Raw genomic sequence first — 15,580 nt, 5'->3', positions numbered from 1 at the left:
GTACTATAAGTGTGCTCACTTCGGCAGCACATATACTAAAATTGGAACGATACAGAAAAGATTAGCATGGCCCTTGCACAAGGATGACACGCAAATTCGTGGTGTTCCATATTAAAAAAAAAAAGAGTACTATAAGCCTGTTATCCAAAAACAGCTTTGAAAAATGCAGCCTCTTATGCAAAATTTAACAAATACTCATTGATCTATATACAGAGAATGGGGTATTTGTTTTAATATCATTTTGCAATTTTTAAATGAAATTTAAATTTGTATATGTGTGCCTTGCCAGCCAATGATGACATGCTCAACAGAAATGATTGAATTTAGTTTGTTTCGGCTTTAGGGCTACACTTCACATTGCTCAAGTCTTACTGCTGACTCTAAGATCAGGGATATCTCCTTCCAGAGCTTGAATGACCACATGTAGTGCCTGTTATCAACCCCAGGTCCAGATTGTGAGCAAGATATATGCTCTACTTGCTGTCCTATAGCTCTGCCCTCTAAAGAAAACTTTAATTAACTTCAAAAATTGTCCACAAGGACTTGAGAAATGGTTAGTGGTGCTTTCTATGTATCCTGAAAGCAGATTTAAGTCTGTTTTACAGATGTTCCACCACACACTGCCAGGGATCAATCTTGAGCACAGAAACAGGCATCACTTCGGCACCACTAGATGTGGCCCACCACTGCCTCCTACTTCAATTGCAGACTTAAAGGATACCATACTTAAAAGGAACCATCGAGATTGTGCAACGAAGCCCTTTAGTCTTATAAAATGCAGAGACAATGAGGTGAACAGAAAAGGGAGAGACCTATAGTAGAGAGTGGGTGGGAGGCAATGAGTAGAGAAGTTATAAACATGAAAATAACAGGGCCTCTGTCACTAACATGTTGCCAGTTAGAGAAACAGATGGGAAGGGGCCTGTGATAAGCAACAAAACTTTGCTTTCTTCAAGTTTAGAACTCCTGCCAGCTTTCCCCACTGCCCACTCTCATAATCCTCGAAAGCCCTTACCTCACATTTGAACAAACTACAGAGTGTGAGGAAAGCAAAGTGTCTGCATGGGTATTTGGAAAAATGTCTAATAAATTTGGGAGGGTCTTTATTTTACAACAAGAAATGATAAACCCCAGAATAAATAAATGTTTTATTTAATACATTGAAGAGAAATCAGACCTGAGATGTCTGATTCTAGATATTTTGTTTCTTAAGTACCATTTCTTGTCAGATTTTTAAAAATAAAGTATGCATTTTACCAGTTTTCTGGATTGCCCACTTTTATAAAAGCACAAAAGATTTTATTTTATCCCTTGATTGAAAACTGTATCCTAAAAATAAGGTATACCATACAGTAAGCAACAAAACATACTTCTATTAAAAAAAAAGAAAAATGCACCCTGATCCTGACTACTTTCTGGAATTTAATATTCATCACAAGTGGATACAGCAAAAATAAAATTTATGCTTTTAAAAAATCTTTCTTATGAGAGAGTGTTCTCCTTACAGAGTACTTTTATTTAATTTTAAGATAAAAATACTGATGAAATATAATAAAAAAGAACGTGGAAAACAAGAAAGATTATTTATATGAAATTATGAAGTAGTTTAGAGTCTTATAAGAATGTATTTTTGATTGATTATGTAAAAACTTTAATATCTATTAGTAATAATTCTTGGCGTTGGAGAGACTGCTGAAAGTAGGGATGTGCATCATGTATGATTTATATGAAATCAATCCTCAGTATCTCGTATGGTCTCTGTAATACTGACAGGTGTAATTCCTGAATGCAGAGCTATGTATTAGCACTGAATACTGCTGTATGTGTGGGACAAACATCAGCAAAAAATTATTGATGATATTAATAAATAATTATTGAGGGCATATAGCATGATAAGGTGAAAGCCAAAAATTAATCTATGCCTAGCTCATTAGTCATTTATTAGAAATGGAGCCATTAAATTGAAAATTTTACCAATAGTATATAGGCAAAATAATTTGAACCTAGTACCTGATTTCATAGATAGATTATCACTTGATATATTGACATCTTTTAAAGTAGAATTCTAAACCTTAAAGATCTTATTCCTCTTTCATTTTTGGATTGAAAAAAAGTATATTACTTGCCTCTGTAGAAAAACAATAACTTGAGTCCTGATTGTCTGCCCCCCTATGGCTAGTCAGGAAAGGAATCTGGCTATTTAAGACCTATTAGATGATACTTCATGGTGTAGACCACTCTTAAAGTGCTCATTATTATATCACTTAGTATTCTGACTTAAAAATTATGATTGTTTTGAGAATGCTCTATGCACAATCTAACTCAGGAAGCCTTTCTTCAGTAAAGCTTACTGTCGCCAATGATGATTAGCCTAGAAAATGAAAAACCTTTTCATCTGACTTGCAAACTTTATATTTTTTAAGTATTATGACCAATTCTACCTGGGTCAGCTTTTTAACTGTAGCTCATGGATTGATCCTCAGTATCTCTCTTTGTGTGTGTATGAGTGTATATGTTGGTCATCTCTCTGTCTGTTTAATGTCATCATCTGTAATATACATAATGTCTTTCTATGTTGTATATATTCCTTCCACTATTATATATCCCTTCCTCCCCCTGCTTTTACCACTTTATAAACTTTTTCTATCCCTTCACTCTCTCCCCCCTATTTTGTTATTTATCCCTATTTAACTCTTTTAACCTCGGTTTTTAACTCCTCAGGAACCAGAAAGTTTCACCCACCCCAACCAGCTGTCAACCAGCTCCCAAAGTGAAAAGACAGATACCCAAAATACCTTGCCTCAGGTCGAGAAATAGCTGCCACTGCTGCTGCTATTGATCTGCTCTCAGCAGGCCCTTTTCTCCCACCTCTCTTTTCTGTGGATTGTTGCTTGCCACCAGATTCAGTTTTTGAAACCCAGAACCCCAGCTTGAGGACATTTCCTGATCCCTGACTATTGGGAGCCATTTTTCAGACTCCACAAGACCATGTGGCAGGCAGAAGCTGAGCTTCAAATTTTATCCCCCACCCAGACTATTTCAAGAGACTTAAAGGGGAAATGCATATTCTCTTCATATATTTCTTTAGATGTATTTTCTAATAAGTAGAATTATTAGTGTCTATTTCTTTTGTAGAATTAGTTTTCCCCATTCCTTTTATTTTTGATCTGTTTAAAATTTTAGTAGATCATTTTCTTTTGGTTTCTGCATTCATGTTAAAACCAGGTTATAGAAATTGTTTAACTTGTTATTTTTACATGCACCAGTAATATCATATGGCATTGTTCCTTCTTGCATAGGCACATTGAAGTGGGGGAAATCTTACATATGGAAACAAGTTAGTTCTTACTTAATACAAATAGAAACTCATAAAATTTATATTGCAGTGGGCTTTTCAATCTGAACATTTGTCATCTTGACTTGGCTTAGGCTTCAGACAATTAATAATGGCCATTCACTCCTGAACCTTGCATCCCATCTATAGAACTGGCATGATTTTTCTGCTCCAGCACCAGAAATCAAATTAGTACCAGGGAAGGCCTTATACTTGCCCTGGCATTGATTTGCTTCAGAATGGGCTCATAAGACATCCTGAAGAGTTGAAAACAGCAACAAGTGGCTCTAAGGGCAGGATTCCCTGTAGAGCCACCTAATAGTGAAATGAAACCAGAAGATGCTCCATTACACTGTGACTTCGACATAAGATCTGTGCAAAAACTCGAATCTCTAATTACAGAAACCTAACTGCAACAAACATGATTGAGAAGAACTTTTACTGGGACCACAAAGAAAGATTTGGGGGTTAGACAATTTAATAGTCCCAGAGCCTCAAGTTGGTTTGATGGTAGGATTCTGAAGGTTTCCCTTTTTCAGGCCATTTTTTTCCTTACTATTTTCCCAACTTTTGCTGCATCTATGCAAAAAACAACAAATAAAAACCCTGCCACACACATTTTTTTTCTTTTTGTTTTCACTTCTTTTTTATTTTTTTCTTTTCTATCTTTTAAATAAGGGCTCCCCCCTTTTTTTAATAGAAGCTTGGGAGATGGATTACTTTGTTTTACCACATATTGCTTCAAGGAAAAGGAAAGGATTGGGCCCAAGGCCAAGTGGGCTCAGATGCATTGGTCAAGGAAATAAAAGGACAGAACTTAATATCCAAGTCAAAGTCAAAGAAATAGAATAAATAGACCTAAACTTTAACTATCTAAACATAAATGGGCATTTACACTGCCATGCCTTTGGGGCAGAGGGTAGTGGTATAGTATGCACTCTGGGATCATTAGTGAAGGGAAGTTGATATTGGTGGTGGGAATGGCCTCGGTTCACCCTATATCTGAAATTCCACTATGAAGGACTATAAATTACAATTGTTTTAATAAAATAAAATTAAAAAATAATAACTTATAAATAACATCTTAAACTGTACATAAGTTGCCTATAAACACTGGCTAGGAAGTAATCCACCTATTAGCAAAAATAAATAGCTGATAGAGGAGGATATTTTATAATGAAGATGCTTTTTTCTAGTTTAATGTAACTGGAAAATATGAGGGTTTCATAAATACAAAAGGATTTCTGGCAAGTTGTGAGATGCATCTTTAATTTTAAATTTATATGTAAATGGAGTCCCCACACGCCATTTGGAAATAACGATGTTAGATTATATGGTTTATTACAGATGAGCACATACTATATTTCTTATTTGACTGTATAATTTTTAGCTGAATCACTTTTATCATGCTTCTTTGGATATGAGGTGATTTTTTTTATTCCTTATGATTTCTACCTTATACTTAGATATTTGATAACTTTCTGAAATTTTATTTTACTGTAAAATAGCACTGATAAATCAGTGGCTCCTGCATAGAATGCATTTAAAATTTATTCACTGTGACTCAGGTGGGTAGAAATACAACTTTATATAACTTTATAACTGAATATTGCTTACTCACCAGGACCCATTTCTGCATAACGAAGGAATACTTACCTGCTGCTTGAATTTATCTAAGCCCCAGCTCCAGTCTATCATGTTTATGTTAAATCTAACTCTCAAGTTGCTTTCTCTTTCATCTGCATTCAGGGACAGTCTCATTTCAAGAGGCGTATGTACTATAGTATATTGGGCAAGAACCATTGGATGAAATTGTTTTTTCAGAATTTTGTAGACTTCCACTGAGGAAGAATATTGCCCTCACACTTTTGTGTGTGTGGATATGTGTGTTTTGAATATGTCTCTGATGCAGTTTCAAATGAGAGAATTTGTCTTGTTTTTTTTGTTTGTTTGTTTGTTTTTGTTCTATGTGTTGATATCAGTCATCTTGAGGTAAATTAGGCCTTGTGTGACATATGTACCCAAGATTTGTTTTTCATCTAATTTTTAGTTTGGACAACTACCTTACCTCTTTTTTGAGAGTAGTTTCTTTTCTTGTTTATTGTGTGGCAAAGGTCCCTTAGGAAACAGACATCTATGTCTCAAACTAAATGAAACTATAACTCTGCTTCCTTCCATGATGAGGCTCTAAATGTTGATATGATAAAAAAAAAATTGCTCCCTCCCATGTTCCAGAAGGATTTGAGTCTATACTATGTGAAATCTTTGAAAGCATCCAGATTGCTACTACTTTTCTTCCTATCAAAGATTTATACATGTTGATTTTTGAATCTTCCAATATCAGGGTCCAAATTTATATTCTAACATGTTGCTTCTCTTCTCTAATTCTTACAGTTCCAACTTTCAGACCAAATTTCTCAATATTTCTGGTTTTTTTGTGTGTGTGTTGAGGAGAGGAATTTGGGGGAAATGCTCCTCTATCTTTCCCTATTCAGTGCTCTTTCTAATCTTTTTCTGTCAACCATTGGGCAATAGAAACTTCAAAATACTAAAAATGAAAGTTTTTACTATACTTTTTATTACATGGTGGTCTTGATTTATATATAATCTTAGTCTCCTAAATATGCTACTATTTGAGGAATATTAATATTAAATAATGCTTTTATTATTTTAGTTTCTATTTCCTAATCTTTTCTTTTGAAATTTTAATTCTCAACTGCCTGGTCTAATAACAAGAAAGAATTATGAAAAGGAAAATAAAATTATCAAGAAGGAGTATGATTTCAGGAGCATTGTAGAAATATTATTCCAACTTTAATAATAGATTAGAGTTACTTAATGTCAATTTAAAAGAGCACTTATTACAAAAGATTTCTCTGTGAGTTAAAAATTCTCTACATGATTGACAGATTTCCACTGAATATTAAATTTTATTATGCATTCATTCAACAAATATTTACTTGCAGTTCTATTTGAAGTGTTTCTGAAGTTACAGAAAATAGACAAAACCATCTATCCTCAAAGATTTGATGATTTTTAAAGAAACAAAACTAATATATAAGCAAAATCTCAAGGTAATTTGACACTATCTGGTTGTCATCATTATGAAGAATGAATAGATAATCAAATGATCTTTGTAATAAGGTGATTTCTTTAGTTTTAAATATAGTGATAAAAGTAAAACTATCTTGAGGCAGAATGGTAGCCATACTTTGTGTCTCTCTAGCTGTATAGTGATCTAGCTGGAAACATGGCTAAGGAGAAGCTTACAAGAAAGAAAGAATAAAGATGCATGTACCTAAAAAAGGGAAGGAGAAGTTGGTGATGGGGTCATGACAGGGAGATTCTGTGAGTCTGTGCATTCCATTATAAAAATAGTAGATGGTCCAGGAGAGATAGCACAGCACAGCGGTGTTTGCCTTGCAAGCAGCCGATCCAGGACCTAAGGTGGTTGGTTTGAATCCCGGTGTCCCATATGTTCCCCCGTTCCTGCCAGGAGCTATTTTTGAGCAGACAGCCAGGAGTAACTCTTGAGCACCGCCAGGTGTGGCCCAAAAAAACAAAATAAAAAATAAATAAAAATAGTAGATTTATTCTGATGGAGGGGTAAACCACTAGAAGGTATTAAAGAAAGAGTGGCATGAAAATCTCCATTTTTAGTAGAGTTACACTGGTTTAAACTACATTACAGAGTGGATGAAATCTTCATTTCATCCATGTTATTTCATGTTAACGAAGCTATTCTAGAAGTTAAAAACTGGTTTAAACCAGTGATCCAGCAAAATGAAGTTTGGGAAAGTGTACTCAGAATCAATAAAATACATGGAAAGCACCCATATGTTTTTTGTATCCCGTACTCTATCAGGTTTAAATGTTGCATGGATTCAGGTTTTAGTAAATGTACTTACTCATCTTAAAGAATGTCACAACAAATCCTAAATTACAAAGGATCTTTTATGAAGAAAAAATGGCATGAAAAGTAGCAAAACAAGTAGTGTTTAGCTGTTATAACTCAAACCCTTCTTATTGACATCAGGTTTACTCATTTTTATTGACAGATTCTTTTTTTAGCATTGATATGAAGAAAAACAACGTTGGAATCATAAGGCATCTAGGATTTTTAAAAAATAATTTGTTTTCAGTCCATTAATCTGGGAATATTTTCCAAAAAGCTTTCTCTGCTTTCAGGATTTGTCTGGTAGAGGTGCTTATAAGAAAAAAAAATATAGTGCCTTCTGTTTTTCAAGTCCTGTACTTGGTTTTCAACTTGAAAGCCACAACAAGTTGCAGTTGTCATCTCATAGTTACTGTGAAAAGGATGTGTAAAAATAAAATTGTGATTGGTCTCTCACTTCAAGTCACTTAGTTCTTAGACCTATTCTTTGCTGACATATAGTATATGTTTGGTTTCTGAATGAGAATTTAGAAGGGAGAATGAAGAGTCTGGAGAGCCTTTTCACTGGCAGGCATATTGGATGGCAACCTTTTTATGTCCCAGGCTGGGATAATAACACTATTGAGAGCCAATGCTAATAGCTTTTATGCATTCAGAAGTTAGTGTATGTAGTACTCTGTGCTGACTCCATTAACTTTATTCTGCAATACAGATGATAGTATTTCTACTTTTAAGATAAGTGAGAATCAACAGCACTCAGGTTTCCACAGACAAAAATTCTTAAAAATGCCTTTCTTAAATCCTATTTTTCTTTTCCTTATACCTTTTTTTTCTTTTTTCGGTGAGGGAAAGACACAGTGGTATGCAGAAAGCATACCTCATACTTCTACCTCAGCATTCATGAACCACTCCTGGTGGGCTTGGGGGACTAGATCAGATATCAAGACTCAAACTCAGGTCAGTCACATGCAAGGCAAATATTCTACCTATGTACTATTGCTCTGGACCCTTTTTAATTTTTTTCACTGCAAAGTTAATTCACCTGCAATCTTGCATTCAATTAGGTTAATTATTAGGTTTATATATTTGGTATCTTGTAGTCTGATTCAGGATGTATGTAACATCTGGTGAGTAACTTTTTTGAGTCCACATTTTCTGTACTGAGTGCATTGTTTTGTCCTTCTAGGTAGGAGTTATACTTCAGGTCTGCAGATTTTCTTCTTTGATCCTATTTAACTTCACTAGTTGACTTAACTGAAATGTCTTTTTATATTTTTATAAACCAATTTCCATATCTTGTTCAGTGCTCTTCTCTGAACAGTCTCATATTTACTAATATGGTCTGGTTCTGTACTGGCTGAGATACATTGTTGTGTGTTAGGGAGTGCACTCATCAATAAACACAACATAATCAGAAGAATGAATTATGACACTTTGTAGAAGTCATTTGATTATTGGAGAATCAAAAGTGACCCAAGTTTAATAATCAGAAGAGTGAAATAAATTGAAGGAAACAAATTGTAGCCAAATGAATTATCAGGCTTTGAAGGGCAGAGTTGAGCTGTTAGAAGCTGATGGGACTTTCTAATGGTTATGACTCTTCAAAGTTTTAAAACTTTTACACAAGGGTCACTAACATGATAATTTTTGCATAAAGTTATTGAATTTCAATGACTTGTTCTCTACATGAAAAGTTAATATAGCAGTCAATGAATTTAGTTTTTGAAATTTTAAGCCCACATTGAGCATGGATAGTTAAAGATGACTTTAAACATGAAATCCTATTTCTCTTCCTGATTTTACAGCATTGTCAGAAAGCCAAAGGCAAAGATTTAGAAACATGAAGAGTTATCCTTCTGGATATGGAAATTAATGTTCCATCTTAACGTTAGCCATCCTATTCATGTTTATAGGACGCCAGTAAATGAAAAAAATATATACTGTCATCATCAGAAGATTGATCCAATAAAAAAATAGTGGGAGAAATGTTCACTCTAAATCCAAAAGCATCAGCTTTTACTGATGCCAGAGATTAATAAACAAGGCAAGGATTATGTGATTTACCAGAGAAAGCTCAAGTAGGGCTGCTTACCAGTTCTATTGCTCAGGCAGAAAAGGTTTAGTAGAGAAGCAATGTCAGCAGTAGCCATGGGACAAGAATTTTGGCCAAAAGTTATAATGGATTGTGATATTTACTACTTTGTTGATCTTTCCCTGGTGGTCCCATACCAAATGCTGGAGATAATCATAGCTGCTTTCTTCTAAAACCTTCAGAGTGAATAGATACATTTTTCTCCAAGTGAATATTCTTTATTTTATCCCTGTATTATCTTATAGTGTTGTGTGTGTATCTATCTAAATAAAGTGCTTTTCTACATGTTTTGCCTTAATATTTGAGTAGTGAGAGCTGTAAGGAAAGGAGCATAGAGGAAAATGTCTGGTTTTTGTACCTCGTGCAATTAGGAGCTGCAGCATAACCGATTAACTTATTGATCAACTTTTATGGAACCCTTCTTCATAAGATTATAGGCTTTGTTTCAAATTAACTCTAATCAATATGACTATTATTATTTCTATTTTTTCAATATTTTTACATTCAGAATCCTTCAGTCATAGTGGATAATCCACAATTTATTGTAGATGCCAAACAATTGTAGAGTATCTAACATCCATGACTACCTTACATATTATCAACTAATTACATACTCATTTAATATCTTCAAACTAAATTATATTATTATTATTTGTCATTATCATTCTATGATAAAGGAGATGTCTGAAATAATGTTAGAAAAGTAAAATTAGCAAAATCAGACTGCATTGCCATTCCAAATCATTCTGAGCTTTCTTTCTATTCAGATTGTGCTAATTTTTCTCAATTATTTAATTTATTTTTTAAGGCTACTCACATCAGGGAAACAATTAACTTTTTTCCAGCTTGCATAGTAATTTAGGCTGAACTTTACACTTCTATTTCTCTCTGTTTTCTCTTTCAGCTCACTTTGCCTCTCACTTTCATAGGGCTCTCTGTAGTTATGTGTTGTGTTTGGCCTCTAGCAGTGAATTCCCACCTTCACTCTATTCTTTCTTTTTTTTTTTTTTTTTTTTTTTGGAACATACTGGTTTAGAATTTATTTCATCTTTTGTAGAGTAATTCGATTTGTAGTGAAACAAAGGCCAAAACAGTCTCATATTTGGGAATAGAAAATCTTGAATTTCAATTCGTCAATACTTTTTTTTTTTTGACATTTTAAATTGCTTTATTTAAAGACCATAATACAGGTGGTTCACAATACAGTCAGGAGTATTTTTTTACAGTTGCAAAGTATGCATGATTGAATTTCAGTTATACAATGCACAACACCATTCACCAATGTATGTATTCTGCCACCACTTTCCCTAATTTCCTCCTGCCCTGCTGCATCTGAGTGAGATATTTTCTTTTCTCTCTGTATAAGTATATATACACACACACATATATACACATATATGTGTATGTACATATATTTTTTTTTCTTTTCCTTTTTTTATAATAGCTTATTTTTATTGAAGATCAGAAGTTAATATACGGTTAACATTATTTCTGCACACAACTTTCCAACAGTACCCCCATGGCCTGAGCGCTTCTAACCTTCACAGTAGCCCAAGGGCCCCTTTCATAATAGCTCAATCCAGGGCCTATTTTAGTAACATAGGATTGAAACATAAACCAATCAGATTTGTACAAGTACAACAATTTTAACCAATGGGAGCATAAACACATTTTGATGGCGGGAAGGATAAAGAGGAACCTGGCATGATGGGGGGAGGGGAAGCAAATTCTTAAACAAATAGCTAAATGAAATTTACGCAAATACAATTATTTGTTTAGCCTATTTTCCATTTAGATCTATCTTTTGTGCAAGCAATAAGGATCATAATTTAAACTTTACAAAAACATATCAATAACTACATACTTGAGAGCAGTTACAAAAACAGGTTCCATGGAAAGGTTAAGGCATCTGGTTAAGCCAGATTCTTTGTGCTGAGCTAAATTTATTTGCAGAGTTTTCTGTTGGTTCGGGGCTATGCAAACTTTTGTGGCTTGAATCAGACAGGTGGTGGAAAATTAATTCAGAGTTCCTTTGATATGTGGGGTGCTCAATCTCCCACATCTCCCCCTGTTTAGTATACAATATAGAAGGGACAGACGTGCCTCGGTGGACTGGCCACACTGGGTGAAGAGGTGTGGGGCTTCCAGTCACCGGATCTGCTACCCTTGATTCAGTCGTTTCCAAAGCTTGGCAAGGCACAGATTGAGGTCTATGCGCCAGCTCCTCGATAACTTCAAACTTAAGTGGCGGAGAGTTGGCAGGAGGGGAGATGTCAGGTGTCAGCTGGTCTTCTGAGGTGCATAGTTGTTGGTACAGAACCTTTGAGTCCTTTCTGGTTGCTTCATCCACTTGATTCTTTACGAAGGTGGTGAGTTTGCGAAAAGCCCAAGGACCAAAGGAAACTAGCAACATAAAGCCAATGAAGGGCCCCAAAAAGGCTGGGAGCACTGTTGTTATCCATGGAGTGATATTCTTTCTTTAAAAGCAAGCATGCATAAGAAGGAAGAAGGTCAGGAAGTCATTTTTTAATAGAATTTTAATTTTTTAAAGTTTCAAAATTTTTATTTTAGGCACTATAGTTTGAGATCAAAGAGTTTTATTCAATTCAGAGAGAAACCCAGTCTTTTTAACTTATAATACTGCCTTGTCATTGATAATTAATTTCTGAATTTATCTAAATACAGATTTAAGGCATTCAATGGGCTTATGGAATTTTCCTAGTTTCTAACTCAGAGTTTTAAGTTTAAAAATATGTTCAACAATTGTAGATCCCTTTAAAAATGCTAAAATTTAAAAGATGGATGGATGATTTGCTAAATAATGGATAGTATTGCTAAACAATGGTGAATTTATTCCAATGTTTAAAGAACATACAGAAACATGACTATGATTGAATTCTGTGCCTTTTTCAATATAATGTCCATTAGGTGAATTGAGATGGGGGTGTGGGAAGGTGGAGAGTGCCCACATTTAATCCTTTATACTGGGGAGAACTGGTTTGTCATCTTTTGCCAACAACATCAGATTATAATCCTGCTGTCCTTCTGTTAGACTGTTTTACTACTCTTCTTAATTCAGTGCTCTGTTATTGGTTTGTTTACACTATTATTATTTGTACTTTTGCTTAAGGCTTGGCTCTATGCTGGTTTATGGTGATGCAGAAGGAAGGATACAGTTATTTTTTTCCTGATTCCTAAGAGAACTGGAGGTGGCATAGGTGAGATGATATTAAATCATATAGTAAATATATTTTAGTTTATACTGGCTGAGAGGACAAGATATACTTTTATTACATTCATTTTTCTAGAAAATGAGAGGATTAGATTTTGTTACTGTTAGCATACCTTGGTTGGAAGCCATATGAAATTGAGCAAATTTATGCACCTTTTTGTTAACCTTATTATACTTTCTTTTTTTTTTTTGTTTCTTTTTTTTGACTATACTTTCTTATTGACTTAGTTTTTTATGGGTAAAGGAAAAATACCAGGTGATGTTTAGGTTCTTACTCTTGACTATTTGCTCAGGGATTACTCTTAGTGGTACTGAGTGGGAAGTGAGAGTTCAAGTTCAGTTATGTCAGAGATTCAAAATTAAGTTGGTCACATGCAAGATTTACCTATTATACTATAGATCTCCTCCGATAGATATTTTAATTGCACATCATCAAAATTGGTAGCTTATATTTGAATAAAGACTAACAGAATACAATCAGTAAGGCAAAAAGCTTCCCAAGTGACAAGATTTGTTTATCTGCTTACATGTAAAATATAGGTATTTGATTTGTGCTGATTACACTCATTGACGGTTTAGAGATTAATCATTATTTGATAGATTTGTTTTTGCATAGCATTAGATTCTAAGGCACATTCTTTTTAAAACTTGAATATACTTAATAATAATACATATTATTAGTAATAATACTCTATTATAATGATAGCAATAATAATTACTCAAACTACCAAAAAAATAAGGGATGCAGTAATTGGAAAGGTGACACATCTCATTTCTGGAGTCTCAGGGAAAGGTGCACAGAAAAATTCAAGTTAAAAGTGGAACCTTAGCAATTTCAGATTCTATAGTAGATTGACACATGCACTTTTATTCTGAGATCCTACAGTGATGCAACTTAAACTCTACATCTAAATTACAAATGACTGAGAGTGTTTCTGCAATTGTCCCAGTTTTACCAATTGCCTGTGAACTGTGCCTAGAGGGAAAGAGGCAAAAAGCTGCTTATCACCCAGTATGGCTCTAAGAGCTGACTTTTGAGAGAAGATGATTCAGACAATTGATGGGTATACTGCTTTGTCATACCTATGGTCCTGCCATATCTATTTATTATGAGAATAATGTTTCAAAGATACCCTAGTTTAGGGAAAAGCAAATATCACAAAGACAGCCTGAGTGTCAGATATCCCCTACATCTTCAGAAAAGGTTCAACCTGAGCTCCATCCACTTCAGTGCCAGAGCCAGAGCAATTATGGCTCCTTTGTTAATGAATTTCCTGTGTGACAGGCTCCCCTTCCCATTGATCATCTGATTTTTCCAGTTGAATAAATTGTGAATTTAACTAATCAGTATAACACATATCCATTATTTTGTTGGGAAAAGAAATGCGATACAAGCCAAAATATCAAACGATTTAAACATTAAAAAGTCTTTTTGAGACAGTTTTCAACTCTCAAACTCAAAAAATAAACTTTACTCAATGAAGTTGTATGGACAAGAAGCTTTGTAGTATTTCTCTTTACCCCTCCCTGTATATCAAGTTTGATTAATGGAATGCTTATTTATCAAACATTTGAATTTTTGAGATGTTTGCTTTTGAAATATTTCAGTTCCTTTTATATAAATATAAAGCATAAATACATGTATATAAAATAGTATAGTCATTAACAACTAAGCAGGTGGTACTAGTTAGAGAAGATTTAATAACTACCCAGATACATTAAATTTGTGCCTACGGATATGAGCTAGAATATAAATGAGTAAGGGGTGTATTGCTGTATGCAGCCAACCTGGATTTGACAGTAATACTCCTATGGGTTCCTGAGCCCCACCAGGAATGATCTTTATCTCTAGAGTCAGGAGTAAGCCCTGAGCACAGCCAAAGGCGCCTAACCCAAACAGAAAAATTGTGCCTAATATTATTGATAGGAAGTAGAAAAAAAATCTCCATGGTTCTCTCAGCCTATTTTCATTATATTATGTGCCTTTCATTCACAAAATGAAAAGAATATTTTTTATCAAAATAAAAGAATATATGCATCAAAGATCAAGAATCAGGGGCCAGAGAGATAACACAGCTGTGTTTGCCTTGCAAGCAGCCAATCCAGGACCTAAGGTGGTTGGTTCGAATCCCGGCGTCCCATATGGTCCCCCGTGTCTGCCAGGAACTATTTCTGAGCAGATAGCCAGGAGTAACCTCTGAGCACCGCCAGGTGTAACCCCCCTCCCCCCAAAAAAGACCAAGGATCAAGGGTAAAGATGTTAAATAAAATCAAAATGGCTAATGCTACCAGACAGCACCATTTGTTTCTAGGTAAAAGACAACAATAAAAGACAAAGTCCATAGCTGTACGGCAGGTTATATGTTATGTATTTCTGGAGCTTTGTATGGGTCAGTATTTGATATATTCTGTCTTTTCAAACTCAAGAGTAATACGAAGCAAAAATGACAGCAAAGTCTCTGATAAATTACTTATAAAAAACACATTTTGTTTACAAAATGTGTCTCTGTCTAATGTTTATTCTGTCATTACCTGTAGTCAAATGGAGCTGAATTGTGTCACTAGAAAAGCTCTTTATTTGAAAGAAAACTATGCTAGTTACTTCATTGGGATAATTGTGTTTTAAATGTCATTCTAGAAAAATTGTATGCATAAAATTATACACACAATATAAAATATGAAATAGCTTGCTTACAGTCATGTAACCTTAGTGACAAAGTCATAATGCCTCATCTCAATTTCCGTTGCCTAATTCGCCATCTTTTCACTCAGTCATATTATTTTGTTTAGTACATTTGCTATTTGAACAGATAAATGGTTAAGAATAAAAAATTCAAATATTTTGATGTTTCAAGCTGCCCTATCCTATAACCATTCATTTATTAAAGTACGTTGTTTTTCAAATTGAGAGCAACAGATAGTATAGCAGGTAGGGTTTTTGCTTTCCATGTCACTGAAATGGGTTGAGTCCCCAGCACCACATATGGCTCATGCCTGGAGTAGTCCTGAGTGGAAAACCAGGAGTAT

At 34.4% G+C, this 15,580-nt stretch overlaps 1 protein-coding gene and 1 non-coding gene across 6 annotated transcripts in view; both read left to right on the top strand.

The window, feature by feature from the left end:
• SORCS1 (sortilin related VPS10 domain containing receptor 1) overlaps window positions 1–15,580 on the top strand; it is a 656,026-nt gene that overhangs the window by 71,184 nt on the left and 569,262 nt on the right. The gene's annotated exons all lie outside the window — the stretch shown is intronic.
• Window positions 12–116, top strand: LOC125995390 (U6 spliceosomal RNA). The gene has a single exon (XR_007490926.1). It is a non-coding gene; the product is annotated as a U6 spliceosomal RNA (small nuclear RNA).

The sequence above is a fragment of the Suncus etruscus genome, chromosome 17 (genome assembly GCF_024139225.1).
Source record: "Suncus etruscus isolate mSunEtr1 chromosome 17, mSunEtr1.pri.cur, whole genome shotgun sequence".
Lineage (NCBI taxonomy): Eukaryota > Metazoa > Chordata > Mammalia > Eulipotyphla > Soricidae > Suncus > Suncus etruscus.
The sequence above is the reverse complement of the archived record's forward strand: the minus strand, read 5'-3'. Positions and strand labels throughout refer to the sequence as shown.